We start from the raw sequence: 25,313 nt of genomic DNA on the forward strand, positions 1-25,313 counted from the left end.
AACCTGCTCATGCCCATGGTTTCTTCACATGAACTGCGACAACATAGCTGTGAACTCCTGGTTCCACTTAATGTGAAAAGGAAACGTATAGGCTGGGTTCACACGAGTGCCTACTTCCTTTCTCAGTTTGCCTTCGCATGGGGATGAGAACTGGGGGTTGTACTCTCCTGGGGCTGGCAGCGGGGAGGGGGGTTGCCTGGGCTGCAACTGAGGTTGGTTCTGTGCAGCATCTGAAGCTGCACTGACCCCCATTTTTCTTGTTACAAAAGCACAGCCACAATTTTGTGTGAATTTGTGTCCAGGAGTGGCCCAAGATATTTAGGCTCCTGAGGCAAGGTTCAAATTGCTGCCTTATCTCCCCCACCGCCCCTGAGCCCTTTCAAGGGTGCTACAGTGACCTGAAGAAACTCCTGGAAAGATGCTGCTGCTCTTTAACCTGCTTTCCAAAGCCATCTGTCCTTAGGAACATAGGAATCTGCCATGTATTAAGTTAGACCATTGGTCCATCGAGCTCAGTATTGTCTACACAGACTGGCAGCAGCTTCTCCAAGGCTGCAGGCAGGAATCTCTCTCAGCCCTATCTTGGAGATGCCAGGGAGGGAACTTGGAACCTAGATGCTCTTCCCAGAGCGGCTCTATCCCCTAAGGGGAATACCTTACAGTGCTCACACATGTAGTCTCTCATTCAAATGCAACCAGGGCAGACCCTGCTTAGCTAAGGGGACAAGTCATACTTGCTACCACAAGACCAGCTCTCCTCCAGTTTCTCCTCTAGAGAAACCAGTCCTTCTCCATGAGCTGTGGTTCTTCTCCTACATGTGTCCTCTGTATGCTAATAGCGGTCTATACATGCAATACCCCTACTAAATGAGCAAAAAGGCATCTTTTAAAGTTGCAATTTGCACATTTAGCAGGGGGAGAGCAAATGGCCCTTTCCAACCCCAGGATAGAGTTTCCCAGTGGCTGCTGAGAATGTCTACTTTGGTTTTCTTTTTAGATTGTGAGCCCTCTGGGAGGAGAGCTGGTCTTGTGGTAGCAAGCATGAATTGTCCCCTTTGCTAAGCAGGGTCTGCCCTGGTTTGCATTTGAATGGGAGACACGTGTGAGCACCGTAAGCTATTTCCTTTAGGGGATGGGGCTGCTCTGGGAAGAGCACCTGCTTGCTAGCTTGCAGAAGGTTCCAGGTTCCCTCCCTGGCACCTCCAGAGACTGCTGAGAGCGGCTCTTGCCTCCAGTCTTAGAGAAGCCACGTCAGAGGTGAGTCACACGAGCAGTGTGAGGCGCCGAAAGGAGGTGTGCGGGGAGAGCAGGCTTAGCCCGCTCTCCTCGCAGATGATCCAAAGGCAGCCCTGGGCGGCCGGATTGGCTGCCCACACGACTGCTGGCTCTGTCACGGAGCCAGTGGGGTCTGTGGGGATAGCGGGGTCACCTGGCTCCCAGAAGTTCCACAATGTCCCGTGCGAGCGCTCAGGGCATCCTGGAGAGACCCCCAAGCTTGCAGCCTCTCGTTTGGGGGTCTACTCATGTGTCACCGCACGCCACGGCGATACCGCCGAAAAAGATGAGGGGAGGGGTAATCAGGGGGGCTAGCTGCTGGGAGCCGTGTGGCTCCCGTTGCAGCACACGATTGGCCGAAAGTGGGCTAGGCTCCCTTCGCCCACTTTTGGGCGATCGTGAGAATAGCCTCCTAATCTGTGTAGACAATACTGAGAGATGGACCAATGCTCTGACTTGCTAGAAGGCAGCTTGCTATGTTCCAATCTTTTCATGCATTCATGTCATCCATTCCTTCCTTATTCCTGGTAAACAGCTTTGAGAACTTTTGTTGAAAAGCGGTATTTAAATATTTGCAGTAGTAGTAGTAGTAGTGGTAGTAGTGATACACAAGTACATGGGCTGTTATTTGCACAGGCAACCCTTGGCTTAATGGGCTGCTTTGAAAGGGTCATTTTTCTGCAGACCCTCAAAAGAGGGTCGGCCGATGCTCCCTGCCTGAGCACAGCTGACAAACTGGTGGCGTGGCTGCAGCGTCCGAAGTTTGGAGAGGTTGAAAGCCAACCCCCCCAACCCCCCATTACTTTCCCTTAAGACCGCCTGGAGCCCTTTAAAAATATGTCCTCCTTGTTGGCAAGCTCCTCTCCCATTTCCCCCTCCCCGCTTTCCTGCCTTTCCTTCAGTCATGGTGGGAGAGACTGCCCCTTGAGTGACCTGCTTTTAACAAGCTTCCCAGTCAGATCACATGAGTGAACTGTGCGCTGCCCCCTCCCTCCCTCCTCCCTCCCTCCCTCCTCTTGTATCGCTCACTCACTCACACGGCTTTCTCCATAGTCAAAGCAAGGAGGATCAGGTTCCCCGCCTTGAGTATAACCCATTCTTAGTGCAAAGATTCAAAGCGAAGAGGGGAAACTGAGCAGAAGAGAGAGCGGAGAAGAAGAGCAGAGGGGCAAAAGGAGCCAAGAATTCCAGTGCGGTGTGGGGTGGAAAAACCAGAGAGACTGAGAAGTGGAAGAGCATTTGCAGAGTGAAGGTATCGAAAGAAAGTCATCCCACGGAACTGAAGACAATTGAGAGACACAGGACATTTTGCAGCTCAAAGTAAGTACGAGTGGGCTTGGCTTATCAGAAGCTGGCATTTCTTAACCCTTTTCTTCACAGAAAATGACACGTTGGGGAGAGATGCTGAGGAAAAGACAGCCGCCCAGCACTCCTGAGAGGCTGTCTCCATTTCCACTGTGCCCATGGGCTGGAGAAAGTTGGTGGAGTGAAAGACCCCTAAGAGACTTTTCGTGTGTGTGTGTGTGTGTGTGTGTGTGTGTGTGAGAGAGAGAGAGAGAGAGAGATTTTAGAGGGAGCAGGGATCATGGATGCTCGTATTCTGCCTTCTGTGTAATGACTGTGGCACTGGGGTTGGGGTGGGGGTGTGTGTGTCTCCCAACAGAGATGATCATTTCCCAGCACTAAGTAATACGAGCATCATTCTTTAACTGGGGGGAGACAGGATACACGGGTATCTGGAGGCACCTACTGGGAGCACCACTTTGTGCCAACTCTGTTGCTTCAGTTCTTCCATCCTGTATCTTCTGCATTAAAAGGCTGCAAAAAAACAACAACCCTGAAAAGTACTAAGGCCCCCCCCCCAGTTCTCCTAAGGCCCCTTTGTTGTTGAGTGCTGGTGGTATTAAGATGGGGTGAAGTTGAGTGACATGTTCCCCCTCATCTCTTCCCTTGCAGAGAGTGTCCAGCCCTAAGCAGAATGGCCGAAGCTGCCACATTCTCATCAGTAGTACCAGCTTGTGCTGGACACTTTTGCTTCTGCCCCACTGGATGCAATGACATTTAGAGGCTGATGGGGACAAGCCTACAGATTATTGGACTCCAAGTGAGCTTTTCTAGCATAAGAACACAAAAGCGCCGACATCCCACTGTCCCTTCTCTGCCGTTTCTTCTGAGTTCTCAAACTTGGATCCCCAGACGTTGATTCACTACAAATCCCATCACCCCACAGCCCCAATGGCTGTTGGCCAACTACACCTGCAGACCCATGCTTGAGAACCCCTGGCTTTAATGTATCTTGTTTAACTGGGCTGTTACTAAGAAAGTTCCTGTAATACAACTTCTCGTACCTGCGGGGATATTCAGGATGTTTAGTTAACCAATTGTTTAGAATGATAGGAGGTTGCTGATTTTTTCCATGAAGTTTTGTTCGTTTAACATTTGCAAAGCAAACATTTGTATCCCACCCTTCCTCCAATGAGCTCAGCATACAAATAAGGTTGATATCTATCTATCTATCTTTCTATCTATCTATCTATCTATCTATCTATCTATCTATCTCCCTCCCTCCCTCCCCCCTCCCTCTTTCTTCCATGGAACTTAAGGTGGGGTTCCCAGGCAATCTCTCATCCAGACATGAACTAGATCCAGGCTTGCTTAGCTTCAGGAAGTTTGCTGAAATTTTGATTAGGATTAATATAGATCCTGCCTTTCAGTCCTCAAAAGGACCCCCAAATTGACTTTTGGCCCATGTGCTTTCAGACCATGCCCTGGGGCTTAGATGATTGCAACCTGAAGAATCCAGTTTCATCTCTAATATTAACAAGGCAACAGGTGATTGTGCAGCGGCCACTCCTCCAGTCCATTCTTTCCTGCTTGCTGTAGCACATAAAACTGTAGTATGGCCTCCACAGTGGCTTGGGTTGTGGGATGCGCCGAAGAACAGGGAAATGGAGGTGCCACAGCCACACAATCTCCCACGTGATTAACAGCAAGGTTGGTTTTGCTAGGTTCCAACTTAACAATGCTATGTATGGGTTTGCACAACTGCCAGCCAGTCTGTAAGCTGATAGCACCTCGGTAAAATGTCAGGATAGCAGAGCACATGCTTCTAGCAGATAGAACACCTGACCCTCCCAAGTCTGATTCCCACACTCTCCACCTGACTTTTTATCAAGGTTCTCCACGCAACTTGCAGAACTTGGGTATGTACAGAAGTCGGTAAAATATCGGGTTGAGAATCTTGGTACCCAGACTTGGGCAGGTTCAGAAGTCATGCCCACCAGGAGTACATGCTCTTGTATCCTGACGTTTTACCAATATGTTATTGGCTTACAGACCAGTTGGCAGTTGTCTGAACCTGCCTAACATGAGTAAGACAATTCTGCTTTGTCACCCCATTCACCTTGAGAGTTAGGCAGAGAGACGTGACTTAACCAAGGACACACAGTAAGCTTAATGGCTGAGGTAGGATTTGAACCCAGGCCTCTGGATTCTGAGCTGAAGAGTCTATTCAATGTACCATTCATGCTACTGTCAGTGAGTACTGGTCTGGTTTTTTTTTTACTGGGATGGGGTTAATACGTGGTAAATGCAAAGAATAATAGACAACTCCCATAGCCATTTTGATGTGATAAAGTTGGGTTAAATTTATTTTACGCAACTGTTAAGAGTCATAATAATAGTGGCTCAGTGGCCAAATGGATAAGGCATTTGTCTCCAGAGCCCAGGATTTTGGGTTCAGCTCCCATCTGAGTTGTACCCTCTAGGGAAGGACCATAGCTAAGTGGCAGAGTATCTGTTTTGCATGTCGAAGATTCCAGGTTCAGTCTGTGGCATCTCTAGGTAGGGCAGAGAAGAACTCCTATCTGAAACTCTGGAGAGAAACTGCCGATCAATGTAGACAATTCTGAGCCAAATGGAGAAATGGTTTGCCTCTGTATGAAGTAGTTTTGTAAGTAGACTATGGGCTGTGCGACAGTTTTAACATGGATCCAAATTGCACCCAACCACATCTTTGAAGAAGGATGAGTGATTGTTCAGCCTGGTGCTAATTTTAATTAAAATGAATTGCTTCTCAGAGGAATCTCATATCTGAAGCTTGAATAATGGATGAGGATGCAACAGCAGTCCAAGCTGGGCTGGAAACAGACCAAGCCCCCAAAGTCCCAGCCTGTCCTTGCTGAGATCTCTACTTAGAACCAACTTATCTGGGATACATTTCTGCCTATCATGCTTAATCCTTGGTCTACAATTGCCATACTCGGACATTATGGTGTACATGAGAGTACAGGTGTCTGTACATATGGGTGTGTTTTTGTGTGGATGACTGTGCACGTGCTCATTTTAAGAGTGAACCTCTGAACAAACCCCCTCAAATGCAGAGTATAGTTAGGAAGTCAATTGCTCTATGTGCATTTGACATGTGTGGAAAACTGCATGTACGTACAGATCTGAACCTGCATACATTGCACAAAGAGAGGCCGTTCACAGAATCAAAACCTATGTTCTACACGGGTTTGGGATTTTTGTGTGCTCCCAGTTTTTGGTTGTGTGGAAACAAGGTAGAGGAAAAGCTAACCAGGTTTTCCTTCTGCCTTGCTTCCACACAATCACTTCTACCCAGGTTTTCCTCTTACTTTGCTTCCACACAACAGAAAATTGGGAGCACAAAAACAGCTCCCAAACCCGGGTGTTAGAACAAAGTCTTTGATTCCACTCTGGTTGCATATGGATGGGAGACTACATGTGTGAACACTGTAAGATATTCCCTTTCAGGGATGGAGATGCTCTGGGAAGACCACTTGTGTGCTTGCGTACAGAAGGTTCCAAGTTCCCTCCCTGGCAGCTTCAAGATAGGGCTGAGAGAGACTCCTGCCTGCCACCTCGGAGAAGCCACTGCCAGTTTGTGTGGACAATGCTGAGCAAGATGGACCAATGGTCTCACTCAGTATATGGCAGCTTCCTATGTTCCTACATATAACTAAATCCAGCTTTATTTTTTAAAGAGATACTGATCTATCTGTAGTTAGATGTGGTTACTGATCTTAACTGTGGTTAATTGCCTGTCCTGTTCTCCAAGGGAGTCAGCAAGGCCAGTCCAGTCTGCAGGACCTTGGAGAGTTCAGAGGAAGGAAATGGATCCAATGGAGTCTCTGCTCCAGCTGAGCCCTTTCATGTAATCTTGATCCTGACTACCTGCCTCTGGATCTACCCCTTTGTTGCTAGTGTGAATCCTTAAAGGGGCACCCCTGGATCTGGAGCTCAGCACTCTGCCTTCTCTCAGTCACCTCCTGTTTGATTTGCCCCCTGCATTGGTGAGTGGGCACTGAATGGTGAAAGGTTTTCTGATATATCCAGCTGCAACCCTGATGGTGAGTTCTGCTGAGGAGGAACCATCTTTGCATGTCTGGATTCAGGTTCCTGGGACTCCTCATTGCCCTGTTCATCATCACTGCCAGTGCCTGGATCCTACACTTCAGCAGCTGGGTTGACGATGGGGATTTGCCTGGCTCTTTCCCTCTACAATCGGAGTCCTAGCTGTCAGTTAAGGTTAGGGCTGTGACATGAATAGCAACTTTGGAGTAGACAGGGAATCTGTGCAGGGGCAAATGAATGCTTTTTGCAAAAGAAAGCAATGTTGGGACTTCTAATCATGGAATTCCCACCATGCGATGTCTAATTTGGCCCTAAACTGTGGGAATGAGCTCTCTTTGTCTCTATCCCAGGAGAGGACAGAACTGTTTGTAAAGCGATGGGTGCTGAGAGAAACAGTGAACCCGTCCCTGCTGCTCAAGCAGCTGGGCCAGTGGTGCTCCCTAGTTCTGATCTAGTCATGTTTAGTAGACAGGCTGGGTCAGAATCTAGGTGGAAACGTCATCCAGTTGAAAGTAATGCAGTGTAGATAGTAACCTACCGTGTAGCATAGATAGATAACATCTATACATGTGTTCCAGCTTGCATTATTTTTAGTGGGGTGCACATTGGAATAAGCATAAATAAGCATAATTAATAAGCATAATTAATAAGCATAATTAATAAGCATAATTAATATTATTAATAAGCTTTCCAATGAACATCTGGCTCCTTGGGCCCCCACTAGTCATGCATATGCGTTAGAGTTGGAATGGAGCAAAGGTCTCGCTGGCAATGAAACTGCAAGCAGAGCCAGTTGGGGAGTGTTGACCTGGTTATCTGGGCAACAGGGTCTCATTCCCTCTTCTCTGCTTCAGATTGGAGTATCAGTGGCTATGGAGAGATGTGAAAAAATGTGTTGGAGAATGAAAGGCGGTAATTGTTGTTATTATTAGCCAACATCATGCACAGCATACTGGGGATGGTGTGCACCGTGCCAGGACTGCTGTAGACTCATAGGCGGCACCAACACCGTCCAGAATGAGCAGTTGCATAAGCAGTTCTCCTGTGATTATTCCCATTGCAGCGAAGGGGGGATAACTGGGGTATCACTGCTTGTATGACTGCTCATTCTGAGTACCACTAGGGTTGCCCTACCAAGGCAATGCTCACTGTTGCTGGGACACTGTTCATCATGTCTGCCATTATTTTTATTTGATTTGATTTGAAATAACAACTTTTGAATGAAAAATTGTGAAAATTCAGCGCAACACTCCTATTTCCATCACTGGTACACTGTGCATCATGTTGGCCATTATTATTATTATTATTATTATTAGACAACTTGTGCAACACTGCTATTTCCATTGCCAGTAATGTTGTGCATCACACGAGCCATTATTGTTTTTGTTGTTATTATTGTTAATGATTAAATGGTAACTTTTGGGCAAAAATTTGTGAAAATGCCGTGCAACACTCGTATTCCCCCTCATCTCAGATGAAAAACCTGACATGAGTGACACCTAGATACTCTGCAAAATACAAATTGGGGGACTTTGATGATTAAACACTTTTATGGAAAGAAAGCCACTAGGTCATGAACCACAAGAATGCAAAACAATGGGTGGATTTATGTCTGAACATGCACAAAGTTGTGAAGAGTTAGCCAACAGGAAGGTTTCCTTCCCACTTTCGCTTCCGCACAGCTGATCTCAGGGAAGCGGATCTCTGCATTTGAGGTGTCTGGGGGGAAATGCCCTCTTCTCCTACTTTCATCTGCAGCGGATGCTACAGGCTGTTTTCTTCCCCTGCCAGATCTAGGAGGAGTGAATAGGGGGCAGCAAGCCCTCAGGGGATTACTTCTGAAGGCTAATAGGATAATGGAACAAGTTCCATGATCTCAGCTAAGTGTGGATTTGATGAAACAGCAGAGCGCTCCATTTAGCTGTTTGGTAATAACATCACTTTGAAATTATGGTGGATCAATATGGATAAATATTAAAAAGCTTTGAGGAAGCAGGAGAAATGGAGAGGAAAGTATTGAGTTTCGGCCTGGACTTTCCTGTGGGCACAGAATGCATTCAAAGAAGACAGAAGGCCAACTGTTTGAATTGAGAAGGCGTTGCCCAGAAACAACTGTGGAGTCAGAAAGTGTCCTGACCACAATCCCAACCAATTAGGGTCAAACTCTTCCTCTGATAAGCAGGTTAACTCTGAGGCCTCCTTTGTTTACTACAGTGCTTCCCCCTTGAAATGACTAGTAATTAAATGATCAACGGTGATTAAATCACGTACTTTCAATTTGTTTGGTTGCACATTTTTAAAGTTTGAGGGAAATTAAAATGAGAAGTAGGAGAGGAGTTTAGCTACACCCATGGGAAAAAAAACCCCTCAGTATCTTCTAAGGGTCAGTTTATATGTGATATTGGATCCATCTCTGGCTCTCACGAACTTTAATTTTCTTTGGTAAATGCAGATTTGGCATCCCTGCAGATCAAAACTATGGCGGGCGGGAGGGTAAGGAGCTTTTAACTGTAAGCCTCCCCAGTCCTGATCTTGATTAGCACACACACACACACAAAGAGCTCCCATTGACACTTTATACGCCTCAACAAATATTGTTCTATAGGCAGTGCAACAGATGGCTTTCTTTTGTGGAGGACTGAAGCCAGCATGAAGCAGGGTGGGAAGGGCTGCTTCAGAACGTGGGCTAGTTCTTGGAGGTGGCACAGTAGCCCATCCAGTGGATGGCCTACAGCAAGGCCAGGGGTGGAATGCAGCGGCTTAGAGCAGGGACTGGGAGGGAGGGTTGTGGTGGTGGAGGAAGTCCCCCTGCCGTTTTACCTTAAAGCAGTTTCCTCTGCATGGTTAAACTCATGAACAGCGAGGGAGAGCTCCTTCCAGTTCCCCTCCTCCCTCGGCTGTTTGTGAGTTTAATCTGGCAGCAGAAGCTGCTTTAAGGTAAAACGGCGGGGGAACTTCCTCCACCACCACAACCCTCCCTCCCAGTCCCCGCTTGAAGCCGCTGCATTCTGCCGCAAAAGCAGCTGGATTTTAATGAAAAAAAGGAACTTGCCTCTCATTCTTCGGTGCTCCCCAGTCATGCAGGCAGCAGCCGATGTGTGGTTGCTGGTCATTGGCTGCCCCGGCGGTGTTTAGAAGTAAAGGAGGGGCTTCATCCTCACCACCGACCCCTAACCTTCTCACTGTGGCAGTGGGGTGGATCTCTCGCCGCCGCCGCCAGCAGCAGCAGTTTTCATTTATTTATTTTTAAGGAAACAACTTTTTCCTGCCCCCAAGATCTGCTGCCCTCCCAAAATTTGACGCCATAGGCCATTGCCTCTATTGCCTCTGCGGTAAGCTGCCTATGAGCAAGGCTGCACAACTTTGGCCCTCCAGCTGTTTTTGGACTAGGTTTCTCATCAGTCCCAGCCACAGTGGCCAATAGTGAGGTATGATGGGAGTTGTAGTTGAACATCTGCAGGAGTTGTGCAGACCAGGTCTACAGAGAAAGTAACGCGAAATGACATTGTTTTCCCTCTTCCCTTCGGAATAGAAAGGGATAGAAGTGGGAGACATTTGACTGAAGGAACAAACTGGGTGTGTGATTTTGATAGAAAGCAGAAAAAAAGGAGCACGCTGCACTCCACTTCTGGCAGCAAAATGTCTTGGCCGGGAGCTGTTTTGGGGGCATCTCATAATGCCTGTTGTCCTTCGTGAACCATGGTTTCCCCTATCATGGATCTGAGTATCTGCGATTGGGAAAATGAGACCTCCTCCACCAACCGTAACTCGAGTATTTGCGGTTTGGTGAGGTTTTTTCCCCAATTTGGCCGGGTTTTTGCAGGTGTTGGGGGGGATCGTTTCCGGGGTGAGGGGGGAATTTCTGGGGGTCAGGGGGCCATTTGTGGGGTTTGGGGGATCAGTTTCTTACTTCTGAAACTGCCGCTGTGTGGCAGCGGCATAGTGGGGACAGCGGCAAGAACTCTGCCTGCCTCCCAAACTGGTGCTGGAGGCGGCAGAGAGTCGGGCACTGGACAGTCGGGTGCTGGGGAGTCGGGAGGTAGTGGAGATGGCGCAGAGGCCTAAAATGGGCCAAAATCGGCCCAATCTGCATCATTGAGAGGAAGGTAGGCCCATGTAAGGAGTGCTTTTGCCTGGCGGGGACAACAGCAAAAGAGCTCCTTACATGGCCCTGCCTTCCTCCCAAATGATACAGATTGGGCCATTTTGCACTGTCTTCTCCACCTCCCGACTCCCTAGCTCCCGAATCTCCAGCGCCCAACTTTCACTGCCTCCAGCACCTGTTTGGGAAGCGGGAGGAGATCTTGCCGCCATCCCTGCAATTTAGGGGCGTAGCAAGGTTGGAGTGGGACCAGAGACAAGATTTTAAAGTGCCCCCCTCTCCCCACTGAAGCTCAGCTCATGAAGTAAAGAAATCTTAAATGAGGCTGAATAGTGGTAACAAAAAGCATAGTAAAATTATTTGTAAAAAGGTTTTGTAAACTGTGGACGATGCTAGTCATTTAATGGTACTAGAGAAAGACATGCTGTTCTGGTAGCTCCAGGTTTTAACACTCCCATCAATTTTGGAGGATGAATACAACTGATGGAAGCTTGGGCGGGTGCGTGGCTGAGGGAGTCAGTCATGTGACTTGCCTCTGGGGGGGCAAGGAGTGGGCTCCCAGACAACTATCTCCCCTTGCCCTATTGTAGTTACGCCCCTGCTGCTATTCCACCGCCACACAGTGGCAGTTTTAAAAGTATTGTAAGAACTGGAATGGATCCCTCCCAGTTGGCAAAGGGTGACTGTATGTACTTTTCTTGAAAACTTCTGAGGAAGAAAGTTGGACACTTCCCTAGGTTGCTTTGGGTGTACTTAAGGTTAAAGAAGCCACCTAATGGCACAGCGGGGAAATTACTTGACTAACAAGCCAGAGGTTGCCAGATCAAATCCCTGCTGGTATGTTTCCCAGACTATGGGAAACATCTATATTGTGCAGCAGCAATATAGGAAGGTGCTGAAAGGCATCCTCTCATACTGCACAGGAGGAGGCAATGGTCAACCCCTCCTGTATTCTACCAAAGATAACCACGGGGCTCTGTGGTCGCCAGGAGTAGACACAGACTCGACAACACACTTTGCCTTTACATTAAAAGAAAAAGGACATGACACAGTCTTCATTGGACTGTACTTTCAGAAGCAGGTTGGCATGATATGACTGAATGTTCCACAACAATATAATTCCCTGCCGGAAGCAAACTACATTTCAGGAACCACAGTACTAGCCTAGCTTTCTCCCTGGTGTGCTATTTTTCTATGTGTAAATATTTTTATATGGGGAAGCATTCAAACATGTGGTTCTTCCCTATATTTTGGAGTGATACAGCCCAAACGATACCACATCTAAAAATACAAATCGGCTTTGTTGTGCCATGCCTCTTTAAGAGGCAAGCCTAGAAGATGAGACAGGTCATGTGAAGAACTGAAATAAATTAGCTCTTTGAAGCTGTGCTCTGTGTGAATGATTGAGCCAGTATGATTTTCTCAGAGACCTGAAGAATTCTAGGCCCAAATGGACCAATAACCACAGATGGTCCTTGGATGAGCTGTACTTGGTTTTATTTCTGTTTAGGCTTTTCTGCCCTGAGCTTTGTGAGTTGTGAACAATACATAGTGAGAAATTTACTGTTAACTGATGTAACCAGGAAGGAAGATCCTACTGGATATGAGAGGATGTGGGTCTTCCTTCAGTGCTGTATGGCTGTTCCACTTGGAACATTTCTTTAATGTTTGATAATTTGCTTTGCTACTTTCACCTAGAGAGAGAAAAAGAAACATAACTTTCTGATGAGGTCATGTTTCTTGTTTCTTTTCTCCATTGGTGGGTGATTATTTTCTGTAGGAGTAAAAATGATGTCACCTCAGTTCATGGACTTGTTGCTAGCCAGGGTAGCAAAAGGAGTTTCATGGATTCCGTTTCAGGGCTCTCTCTGATCTTTCAAAAAAATACAGCATTCAGTATGTGAGCCAGTACGAAACGAGGTCACTGTAACCAACACGCACACAAACACAGTTCCTCCTGGGACTCCCGTGCCCTGTTTCTGCTTGACCCATATCTTTGTGCAAGTCTCTTTGATTTATCTTCCTTGGACAGAGTTGCTCTCTGAGATCACGTTCTCCGAAGCAGCCTTCCTCCCACGGCCATTCACCTTTCTGGGCATCTCTTCACCACACTGTTGCTGACGCCCCAGTGCATCTTTCTCTTTTGTCATCTAGCTTTGCTTTTCCTGCAGCTGGATTTCTTTTTCTTTTGTCTTATTAATCAGGCATTCATTTTAACAAGAACGAAACAAGCACAAACAAAACACAATAGGTTAAATCCTAACTTGCATGCATTGTGGAATTAAGCTCTCACAGGGGATCTCCCGTCCTCTCTGCAACTGTCCGCCATGCCCCCTGAAAAACCTCTCCTGAGAGTTGGGGGACCCTTAGGGAGGGGTTGGGATGAGGGCAGGAGGCTGTAGGGGGGATCCCCAGAAACTGGGAGCAGGGACCTTCTAGGAGCAGAGATCTATTGGTGGAAAATGCCAGTGCCCAGTTTTTGGAAATTCCCTTCTACCCCTTCATGCCCCTGCAGCTCATCTCATTCACTTCCCAAGGGTCCTGTGGCCCTCAGGATGGGGCACAGGGGGTTGATGCTAGGGGTGTGCGGCCATTTGGTTGGCTCAGTTTGAATCTGGATCGGATTTGAACTGACCTGGCTTGGCTTGGCTTCAGGCTCAGCCTGTGGCCCTTGGCCTGTGACCCGGCCTGTGGCCTGGCTTGAGTATACTTGTAAAGGGGGCATCCCTAGTCCTAATGGTAAAGGCGGTGGGTGGGGAGGGTAATGAAAGAAAGTGGCCTCCGTTGGCCTTCATACCTTTAGATGAGGTGGCAGGGGCTCCTCCAAGCCCCACGCTGGCCTCCCAAATGACAGCCCAGGCCAGCTGCGACCTGATTTTGGCATGCAGTTAATTTGACTAAGGCTTGAATCCTATGTATTCTTACTGAGGAGCAAGTTCCATTGGTTGACATTCTGTGCAGAACTCTGGTGATGAAAGGAATGCTGCAGATCTGTAAGGAGCCTTCAGTGTTCCTGCCCCCCAAATTTCTTGAGCAGCGGATTTCTAAGCACGGAGAAGGGCAGAGGAGGGGAGTGATTTATGTGTCCCTCCTCTCCCTCCCAAAGTCCTTTGCAGTTGAAGAAATATGCTCCTGAGGGCTCTGTGACCCTCAGGAACAGATTTGTACAAGTAGAAATAACTTTTGAAGGATGGGAGAGATGTGACAATCAGTGGTGGAGCCAGCTGAAGGGCAGCCCATGTTCCACTCCCTGGCGGGCCCACCATGCATGCCAGTGATGCCCTGCGCATGTGACATCACGTACATGTGGGTGTTGCCCGGGCTGCAGAGAGCCTGTGCGAGCTCCCTGGAGTGCATTTTTAGCCAGCGGTTGCTGGCTGGCTGAATTTATTTCTCATATTCTCCTCTCATTGGAGGGAGAGGAAGGAAAATAAATGTAGCCATCCAGGAAATGCTGGCTGGAAATGAGCCCCAGAAAGCTTGCATGGGTTTTATGTCACGCACAAAAGGGGCATGGTTCAGGCTCCGGAGAGCCTGTGTGAGCTCTCTGGAGCTCATTTCCGGCTGGCGTTTGCTGGCTGGATGCATTTATTTCCCTTCCTTTCCCTCCAATAAAGGAGAGAAAGGGAAATAAATGCACCCAGCTTCCTCTGGCTGGGAATGCACTATGGAGGGCTTGGGCGGCCCCTCCAGTGATTGAGCCACACCCCTCTTGCACGTGACATCACATGCAAGAAGGGCTTGCGTGGCCCTTTTGATTGGCGGACAGGGTTCTTTGAACCCTACTGCTCAATGGTGGCTCTGCCCCTGGAGACAATCATTCTTCACTACTCTTCTCCTCTGTGCCTAGTCCACTGTGAAGGAAACCTTCAGCAATAACTGAGAAGGCCCTGTCACACAAGCTCAACAAATGGGTCTCAGCAGCTGTGACAGCACAAGGAGTGCTGACACCCTCCCAACCATTCTTGTCAGGTGAGTAGATTCAGCTGGAGCAGGCTGTCCCTAAGGTACCTGGGTTCCAAGCTGCCTAGGGCTTTAAAGGTAATAACCAGCACCTTGAATTGTCCCCAGACACAGTCTGGCAGCTACTGCAGTAAAATATTTTTAAGGGGTCTGTGAAGTTTCATATGAGGTGTACTGTGAAACACTGAAATTGCCTCACAGACCCCTATTTTAGTAAAATCTAGCAGATTCAGTCATGGAGTCAGTTGCAGTTAGAAACTCTCCTTGAGGACACCATGGGCCAGTGCCAAGTTTCAGCGATCCTTCAGGAAACTGCCTTCCATAGAGTCCCTCCTACCTGGGCCCCCCTAAGGTTCGCCATGGGGTTTATCTTGGTGGATGGGATGAGAGAGGGGAGACAATAATGAAATAATGTTCTTTTCCAAGAGAGTCATTCCATCATCACTGCTGTAGGCACAGAGGTGGATTTTCTGCCCCCCCCCCAGCAGTTGCCCAATGAGGCTAACATCAGCCCTGAGAACACCAGTTATTCCATCCATCCATCCCTCTTATACACTACTCTCACTCATCTCTCGCTGGTTTATCACCTTCAAAACATGAGAAAGCATCAACAATAATTGTCAAAATCAAAGCCATCACTTTCTAATTCCCTGAAGCCCTCTCTCATGACCACTACATGGTCTCTTTTTGGCATGTTTGTGTGTGTGTGATCTAGCTTTGCTTTTATCATGTGGCTGAATTTCCATTGTGGTCTCAAGCTCTGCCCTTTGTAGACTGCATTACTGAACAGCAGGGCATCACTCTGAATTAATATACATTCATAAAAGCCATTAGAGCTATTTAGAGGCTTATTAGCAATTTTAGTATCTCATCCCAGTATCACTAGTAGCTATGCTAATAGCCTTCGCATGATGGTGTCAAACAAATACTTCTTGACATCAGTGACCTTCACACATGGCTTAATGAGTGCAACTTTTGAGGTCTACAAAAATAGCTCTTTTTAAAAAGGTGGTTCAAGGAATTGGACTTTATTTTGTATTTCAGAATAGGGGACATGCAAAGATAGAGCCCAAATATATTTCCTATAGTATATTTGTAATGAATTTGTGGTGTCTAGGAGCTCATTTTGAATCGGTTTTAGAGGATAATGGCTGTTTCAGTGGGGCATTTCTTGAGGGGCCCAAGGGACAAGATGGACAGAAATATCCAAGATGGTTTGGCAACTTCCTAATCAGTTTACATCGAAAGCTGTTCTTGCCTTTTATAACTTATTCAGATGGTTGTCTGTGTTGGGGCATTGAGAAGGAGCTGAATATTTTGGTCTCTGGCTTGTACTATAAAATGTCAGATGTTATCCAATTCAACAAAAACATTTTCAGAAGGGCCAACATCCCCGGTCCCCTCAATTGTGGGGTTGTGTTGCGTTAGATGAGAAATCCAATAAGAACATAAGAACAGCCCTGCTGGATCAGGCCCAAGGCCCATCTAGTCCAGCATCCTGTTTTGCACAGTGGCCCACCAAATGCCACTGGAAGCCACAGGCCGGAGTTGAGGGCATGCCCTCTCTCCTGCTGTTACTCCCCTGCAACTGGTACTCAGAGGCATCCTGCCTTTGAGGCTGGAGGTGGCCCACAGCCCTCCTACTAGTAGTCGTTGATAGACCTCTCCTCCATGAAGTTATCCAAACCCTTCTTAAAGCCATCCAGGTTGTTGGCTGTCACCACATCTTGTGGCAGAGAATTCCACAAGTGGATTATGGATTTCCCAATATTTCCCAGCATTCCTCCCAGATCAAGTAAAATGACACAGCCAACCAATTCTCAGCTGAGAGGCTGTACACTAGCCATTTAACTTTTAAATGGCCAGTACTCTGCCTCTCAGTCAACTGAAAATTAAATGCTCATATGACACCTCTCAGCAGAGAGGTTCTAGGCAGGCCATTTAATGTTTATGGTGGAACCCCTTACAAGAATGCCTGAGAAAGGGCATATTGGGTCGAACATGTTGGATCAACATAACTGCACAGCCTTAAGGCCTTCCATTCTCCCAACTCCAGTGTCCTCTTGACCACGTTTTTCTCTTCTCTTGGTAGGAAATTAGTTGCTACCTACAGTATAGTCCTGTTTCCACATTATGCCCAATGCACGTGCCACATATACAGATTTGTACACATGTACAGTTATTCTCATTTTGCATTGCGCATGCATACAGCAGTATATTTTCTATCTGTAACTGTATTTGAGAGTGCTTGCACTCAGGTTCACTTTGTTCTCAGGTTCATTTGTACACACATGTACAAGTCATTCACAGAAAAACACGTATAGGGGTGCAGACATCTGAATGCACATCCAGCATAATATCTGAGTAGGTCTTATTTGTACCTTCTATCTGTATATTGGTACTGGAAGAGAGATGCACTGGGAGTACCTGTATTTAAAAGCCTTTGGTGATTTTTTTTTTTGGGGGGGGGAATAATCTTGAAACATTGCTCCTACCATGTAGACTTTATGCTATAAAGTCCACAGCTACTGCAGTATGAATGGGCACAGACCCATGGGAGAACAGTGTGGAGTGAAGTCTGGGATACATTTGCCCAGCTTCCTAACTACTACTACTACTGCTACTGCTACGAATATTTATATACCATTTTCCAACAAAAGTTCCCAAAGTGGTTTACATAGATAGATATACATAAATAAATATCCACAAAGGGCTCACAATCTAAAAAAGAAACCTAAGAGAGCAACAGGTACTGGAGGGATGCTGTGCTGGGGATGGATGGGGCCAGTTGCTCTCCCCCTGCTCAATAAAGAGAATCACCACTTTAAAAATCACCACTGTTTGCTCAGTTAGCAGGCATATAAGCTAAAAGCTATATAAGCTTAAGCAAGTCTCTATCACAGATTATTATTCAGTGCTTGAGATGCACAATGTACTGTGGGCAGTTCTGCACCACCTGCATTGCTGCAGGCAACCCTTAGGAACATATTTTCAGGTAGTGGCGGGCACTTCCAGGGGAAGTAGAGATTGACAAAAAGAAAGGAATAACAATACTCTCCACAGTGTGTGCACATCTTCCTAACACTCGGTTGCTGGCCTTGTTGGGATATCGGCCACTGTCCATTTCTATCGGCCACTGGCCGTTTCTCCAGTTTGCCTTCTCATTAGTTCCAACCATTGAGCTTACTCAGAAAACTTTTGGAAAAACTCCAGGTCTTTCTGAGAGTTCTCCCAGCTGGCTTGGAAAGGCCATGAAACCTCACCCTGGCCCTCTCTGTCCCTTCCAAGCAAACTTACCCTAGCAAGGGAGGAAAGATTGAAAGGGAATTATTGTCTAGCAACAGAAGAGACATATGTTCTCCTGATGTAATTAATTTAACTAGGAGGCATTGGAAATCACAACTCCCGTGCACTTCAGTGGGTAATGATTCTCCAGAACATGCCCCCACCCCCACTATTCCAAAGTAAATTTGCTTTGGAAGAGCTGAATGGAGTCAAACATATCATGAACCTGGCTGGAATTATGTTTTGGGTGGAGTGGGCTTTACTTGTAATAGGGCTGGGATTTCCAAAATTACTATTGGTTAAATTCATTTCTGAACTCTTAAAATGTGTGCACATTGCTGTATGTGCGTAGTGATTGGGAAAGGATCATCTTCCACTGTTTGATAATATTTTTGAAGGGAAAAGCCATGTTAAAAACATATGTGCAATGACACAATATAAGCCCATTCTCACAAACAAAAGCTGGGTAGGAGGACTATCCAGCCAGGATCCCAGACCTGTGTATGCTCACAAGAACCAGTTGTGTGCAAAAATTGAGGTAGGTGAAAAGGGACGTGATCGTGTGCTAGCCTTGATCGGAATAGGGTGGTGTGGGATGTGTTTTTCCTCCACCCTTCATACAATGGCCAAATCCACATGTAAAGCAGTTCCACGCCCCCTCCCCTCACTCTCCTTTCCAAATCCAGACATTCAGAAGAACTGTCTCTCTGCAATCAGCGAGACTAAAGAGAGGTGGAGGAGCTGGTTGTGTGGGCTTCCTGCCCGAGAGAAGGACAGCCTGCACAGCCAATTGGGCCGGAGTTAGGGAGGAACTTCCTCTGTCAATGCCAGTTCCAAGTTGCCAAAACTGTGGTGCCAGCGTTTTGATGTAACACTGATGCTGCAAAACTGGAATTAAAGGCAGCAAAACTCCACTCTGACCAAAGGTTGAGTAGAGTTTCGGGAGGGAAACTATGGACCACTTTTCACTCTTAACTCCGGTTTCCAGCAATTGGATGTTCAGGATGTTCAGCACATGACACTGGTCCCTTCACCTCCGGTTTCCTATTTCATCCAGATCTGGCCAGCGCTTGGTAAACTATGTCAGTTGGCTGTGTCATCTCTACCCAGATTGCCGCTAGCACATGATCACTTTTCTGTCCTACCTTGATTTTTGCTGACACAGGGCTGGTTCTTGGGAGTGCTCACAGGTCTTGGATACTGGCTGGATGTTTATTCAAACCAGCTTTTGGCTGTGAGAACAGGCCCTACATATATTTTCTTCTTGGGAATTGATTTCTGAATATACTGGGTATTGCACACGATAGTCCTTGTGCAATCCGTTTATGTAAATGTTGGCAAATTTGATGGTTAATTTCAGCTTGCAGATTGGCATATAGGAAACTGTGATGGAAGCAAACTATTCATCTGATAGTTGTCCTAGCTATACTGTATATTTCTCTGCATCACAGTGGCTATTTAGTGTCAGGCATATTGTAAAAACTGTCCCCTGGGGTCAGTAGTATATTTACAGTAAAAAGGGATCTTGGCAGAAAGCTGGTCAATAGCTTTTTCAAATTGATACTGAGGACATTTTGATCTTCTGTTAATCTCGGATGGGGCCTATCATCAATTACCACAGAACATGCCCATCACTGCCTCTCAGTGTCTTTATTTTGATCATTACTTTAGTAGGCAAAAACTTGTTAAGAATTAATCAGCTGCCAACAATTTTGCTAGCTCGGAGTCATCTTTCTCTGTAGTGCTCCATCAGCTTTTTAAAAAAGCATCGGGTTCAAAGGTACTCTTCAGACTTCTGTAAGTGTCAAAAGACTTTTAAAAAATACATCAGAGGGAAAGTTCATTTTTTGCCACAGTAGTTTTTTGTTGTTGTTGCTATGGTTAAGAACCATAACCTTGAAGACATAATATAAGAATTGGTCAGGTTGAAGTGTTTTCACAGGCTTACCTCTTGGAGATGAAAATGTCTAGCTCCAGGCGTGATCTTCACCTGGCCGAGTGCTCTGTCCACTCACTAAAGTGTGCTTTCAGTTTCTGCTATTCTGAGTTCTGTGATTTGTCTCATAGTCACTGCAACCTGGTGCCATTACTTTTGTGTTGTCAGGAAAGAGAGAGAAATCCAGGCTATGTTGAAGAGTCCTTGCTGTTACTGGGGGAAGGCCTCCGAGATGCCCTGATTGTCTCCCAGTGGTTCGTGTCACCTGACTGAGTTGTTTGGATTGCTGTGTTCCCGGAGGTCACAATGGTGTTTTTGTTTGTGTGAGAGTCTCTCTCACTTCCATTAACAGCTTGCCTGGGTACAGCTGAGCCTACAATGGGGACCAAGACAGAGTTTTAAAAAAATCCTGCTGTAGTTTCCCTCCCAAACCACTCAGTGTACATTTTTAGCCAGTGTTCATGGGTTTTCTTCATCATCCTTACTTCACTGCCATTTGAATTTCACTTTCTAGAATGTCATTTTCCTCCAGATGAAAATTAAGACCTTTCTAACAAGCATTATGCACTATATCAGGGGTTCCCAAACGTAAAACAAAAAAACAAAAAACCCAAACCAAAGACCCTTATGTCACAAACCTTCAGCTCAGGTACCCCATAGAGACTCTGTGTGTGTGTGCGCATGTGTGCGCATGCATACACAAATTTATGTATTTGTGTTACAGGCTACTCCAGTCATTTGTTTACATCCAGACAAAGTTACTCAAAAGCAGTCTTACTGAAATTAATGGGCAAGTTTATCATCTATAGTCTATCATCGGCTACTAGTTGGAGGGCTATAGGCCACCTCCAGCCTCAAAGGTAGGATGCTTCCAAGTACCAGTTGTAGGGGAGTAATGGCAGGAGAGAGGGCACACCCTCAACTCCTGCCTGTGGCTTCCAGCAGCATCTGGTGGGCCACTGTGCGAAACAGGATGCTAGACTAGATGGGCCTTGGGTCTGATCCAGCAGGCCTGTTCATATGTTCTTAAGTTTACTTGTCTTATTCATGTAAATGGGAGGACACAGTTCTAATTTCTGAAGCCTGTCAGCTTGACTCAGGGGAGGGGTACGCTGAGGTTCAGCACACAGACAGCAAATTGGGAGCAGAGGGAGGAGAGCCTTTACCCTCCTCACTCCCCCTCTGCAGCAGACACATCACTGAGGATGCATTGGCGTCAAGTCAGCAACCCTCAGATGGGGAAGAAATACCACAGCTGCAGTACAGGGAGGCAGGAGGTCTCTGAGTAGCCTCTGGGAGCCCTTCAAGTACATCTGGGGTCATTGGTATGATTGGGAAACATTCAAAAGAGAGACAAAAAATATCAGCCCCTGGTGGCGCAGTGGTAAAACTGCCGCCCTGTAACCAGAAGGTTACAAGTTCGATCCTGACCAGGGGCTCAAGGTTGACTCAGCCTTCCATCCTTCCGAGGTCGGTAAAATGAGTACCCAGAATGTTGGGGGCAATATGCTAAATCATTGTAAACCGCTTAGAGAGCTCGGACTATAGAGCGGTATATAAATGTAAGTGCTATTGCTATTACACCATAGGTCATTGGGTTTCATCTAAACACATGCACATTTCTAAGACTATAAAAATATAAGAACAGCCTTGCTGGATCTGGCTAAAGGCTGATCTAGTCCTGTAGGGATGTGCATGGAACCGAACTGGGTCCAGTCTAGTCTGGCCATTGAACCAGGCCGAACCCGGCTGACAGGCTGGCTTGGGTATACTTGTAAAGGGGAATGCTTGAGGGTTCCCCATTACAAGTAAAGGGCGCATCTCTGATCTTAATGGTAAAGGTGTGTGTGTGTGTGGGTAGCGGTGGTGAGAGAAAGTGGCTTCTATCAGCCTCCATACCTTTAGAGGAGGTCGCAGCGGAGGCAGTGGCAGTGGAGAAGCATCAGAGGCAGCAGAGGGTGGATCTGTCAGGGGCTCCTCCAAGCCCCCCAAATGAGAGCCCAGGCCAGGTGCAGCCTGGTTCAGTCCTCTGCACACACACACTTCCCTGGCGGTTGTGGAATTCAATATGCTATCTAGCTTCCATGACCTCCTGACAGCGTTTCCAGCATTGTTGGTGATGATGTGTGTCACGACAGCTGACTCCTAGGCACTGTCTAACAGCCTATCTAGACACCGCGAGACACCCACAACCTTCACACCAGGAACAGGTACACAGTCTGGGAGTGCTTCTGGATCCGAACTTCTCCCTGGTATCTCAGGTTGAGGCAGTGGGCTTTCTATCAGTTTTGGCTGATGTGCCAGCTGCGTCCATTTCTTGAGATGAATGACCTCAGAACCGTGGTACATATGCTGGTAACCTCCAGGCTGGACTACTGCAATGTGCTTTATGTGGGGCTGCCTTTGTATGTAGTCCGGAAACTACAGTTGGTACAGAATGTGGTGGCCAGGTTGGTCTCTGGGTATGTATGTATGTATTTAACATATTTTTATACCGCCCAAAACTTACATCTCTGGGCAGTTGACAGCAAAATAAAAACAGAAAGTAAAACATGAGTTGAAAACATAAACAAGACATTTAAAACACAACAATTCATTTTTTAAAAAACAATATCCTAAAACAACATTAAAACCATTAAAACATTAATTAAAAGCCTGGGTGAACAGATGCATCTTTAAAGACTTTTAAAAAGCTGCCAGAGATGGGGAGGCTCTTATTTAACTAGGCAGTGCATTCTAAAGCCTTGGGGCAGCAATGGAGAAGGCCTGTCCCTGAGTAGCTACCAGACGAGCTGGTGGCAAATGCAGACGGACCTCTCCTGATGATCTCCATGGGTGGTGTGGTAATGAAGAAGACGTTCTCTTAAATACCCAGGGCCCCAGCTGTTTAGGGCTTTATAGGTTATAACTAACATCTTGTATTTTGCCTGGAAACATATTGGCAGCCAGTATAGCTCCTTCAATATGGGAGTAATATGGTCTCTCCTAGATGACCCAGAGACCAACTTGGCTGCCGCATTCTGGACCAACTGCAGTTTCCAGACTACATACAAGGCAGCCCCACACAGAGTGCATTACAGTAATCCAGCCTGGAGGTTACCAGCAGATGTACCACTGTTTTGAGGTTGTTCAGCTCAAGAAACGGACATAGCTGGCATATCAGCCGAAGCTGATAAAAGGCACCTCTGGCCACTGCCTCAACCTGGACCCAGAAGCACCCCCAGACTGCGTACCTGTTCCTTCTGGGAAAGTGTGACCCCATCCAGAACAGGGAGATCAACATTGTCTCTTGAGTTTTGACCCCACAATGAGTACCTCTGTCTTAAGACCTCTCTACTTGGAAAGTTCAGGTTCCATTAAGTTAAAAACTAGAATAAATTATGCAGAATAGGAGGAATTGTGCATTTTTATTCTTTTTCTTATTTATGCAGGTCACAGAATCGGCTTTTTTCAGCACAGATTTTAGATTACTTAGATGCAGAGGCTGACATACTGTGTAAGAGTACATCAGCTTAGTGACATTGCATTGCACAATTTGTGCAAATAGTTATGCAAAAGTAAGCCAATTATCTCCAATGAGCTTCCTCTTTTGTAACACAAATTTTGCATTTGTACAACTTGTGCGAATGCAGCATTACTCATGCACAGTATGCCAGCCAGAATGTTTAAGGTTTTGTTTTTTTTAAGCATTTGCTTGTAACACTGCAGGCTTTTGAGAGTTGGTGAAATGGTCCCATGATGCTTCCACCAGTTGAATAATTCCTGTAACTCAGGGTAGCTCTTTCCGTGAATGGAAACAGAAAATAAACTCTGCTGTGGGTGTTTACAGATCTGGCATCACAGACATTGTTGTGTAATATTTATCAGTCTCAAGGGAATGATTGTTAATTCTGATGCCATCAATATGTCATGACAGCTTTATTTTTTTATTTCTAAAAAGAAAATCCCTATATTTTAGCTGATATTTTGCTTTGCCCACCACTTCTGGTACTCAGATAGTTTCCTTGACAATTCTACACAGCCCTTTATGCCAGCACCATAATTTTGCATTATTTGCACATTTTGGTGAACAGTTCATATGACTGAAATTCGGCTCTGGCCATGCAGCTGAAAGGGCATTGCGGCTGGCTGACTGGCTGGACATCTGATCAAGTATTGCATTTTACAGCCTTTTCAGTTTATTGTGATGGAGTTAGTTACTTTCCCCCCATAAAGGCTGACCACATGGCAGCCAAATTAGATGACTGTGTGGCTATTCAACTACAGGTGGCCCTCATTATCCATGGAGGTTCCATTCTCAGCGACAACCGCAGATAACAAAACCATAGATAGTGAGAACTTGAGGCAATGGGAATTTGGGGGTTAGGTTCCTGGAGATGAAAATAAGGTTTAAAAAGGTTAAAAAAGGGCAGAAATAAAAGAAATAAAGTGCTGTGCTGTGCTGTGCTCTCCAGGTCTCCAGCTGCCTACCAATGCCTCCCCAAACCCCCAGTTCTGCCGATTTTCCACAAAAAAAATGTGGGAATTTTTTTTTTAAAAGAAAGAGCAACAAAATGGCTTCATTAAGCAAAGTGGTGTCTGGAAATGACCTCAGCGAGTGCTCCGCTAACCCTGTTTAGTTGACCATGTGGTGCCATGAAGCAGCTCCGCGCCATAGCAACACATGAGGAGACCCCCGCCAGGAGGCTAAAACAAGCCTCCTGGCCCAGGGGGGTCTCTCCAGAATGCCCCATGCAGTAGCGCGGGCATCCTGGAACTTCCAGCCCCCAATCCCTGCAGCCCCCACTGGCTCCATGATGGAGCCAGTAGTTGTGTGGGTGGCCAATCCGGCTGCTCAGGGCTGTGGCTGTGGGCATGTTTGTCTGCGGGGAGAGCAGGCTAAGCCCACTCTCCCCGCAGAGCCCGGTAAGCGCTTCACATGGGTTGTGTGAAGCACCTCAGTGTCTCCATTGCTTGATTGTGGGTACATGAAACTGTGGGTGCTGGGACCATGGATAACAAGGGCCACCTGCAATTGTTGTTCCTTTTATTTATTTGTGTTTATTTGTTTTATTTTATTTATTTATTCGATTTCTATACTGCCCTTCCAAAAATGGCTCCGGGCAGTTTACACAGAGAAATAATAAATAAGATAAGATGGCTCCCTGTCCCCAAAGGGCTCACATTCTAAAAAAAAACATCAGATAGACACCAGCAACAGTCACTGCAGGTACTGTGCTGGGGGTGGATAGAGCCAGTTACTCTCCCCCTGCTAAAGAAAGAGAATCACCACATTAAAAGGTGCCTCTTTGCCAAGTTAGCTGGGGTTATTTATATATAAAATGCATGTTTGGGGCAGCGGGGTTCAGGGGCTTCTCTGCCCCCAGAAGTCCCAGC

At 46.6% G+C, this 25,313-nt stretch overlaps 1 protein-coding gene across 1 annotated transcript in view; it reads left to right on the plus strand.

Annotated features, from left to right (window-relative positions):
* The first annotated feature begins 2,287 nt into the window (after positions 1-2,287).
* Positions 2,288-25,313, plus strand: part of PTN (pleiotrophin) — a 160,740-nt gene continuing 137,714 nt past the window's right edge. The window contains exon 1 of the mRNA XM_053257814.1: positions 2,288-2,595. The gene's annotated coding sequence lies outside the window, so the exon portion shown is untranslated. The remainder of the gene's footprint in view (positions 2,596-25,313) is intronic.

This window comes from Hemicordylus capensis, chromosome 5, assembly GCF_027244095.1.
Source record: "Hemicordylus capensis ecotype Gifberg chromosome 5, rHemCap1.1.pri, whole genome shotgun sequence".
Lineage (NCBI taxonomy): Eukaryota > Metazoa > Chordata > Lepidosauria > Squamata > Cordylidae > Hemicordylus > Hemicordylus capensis.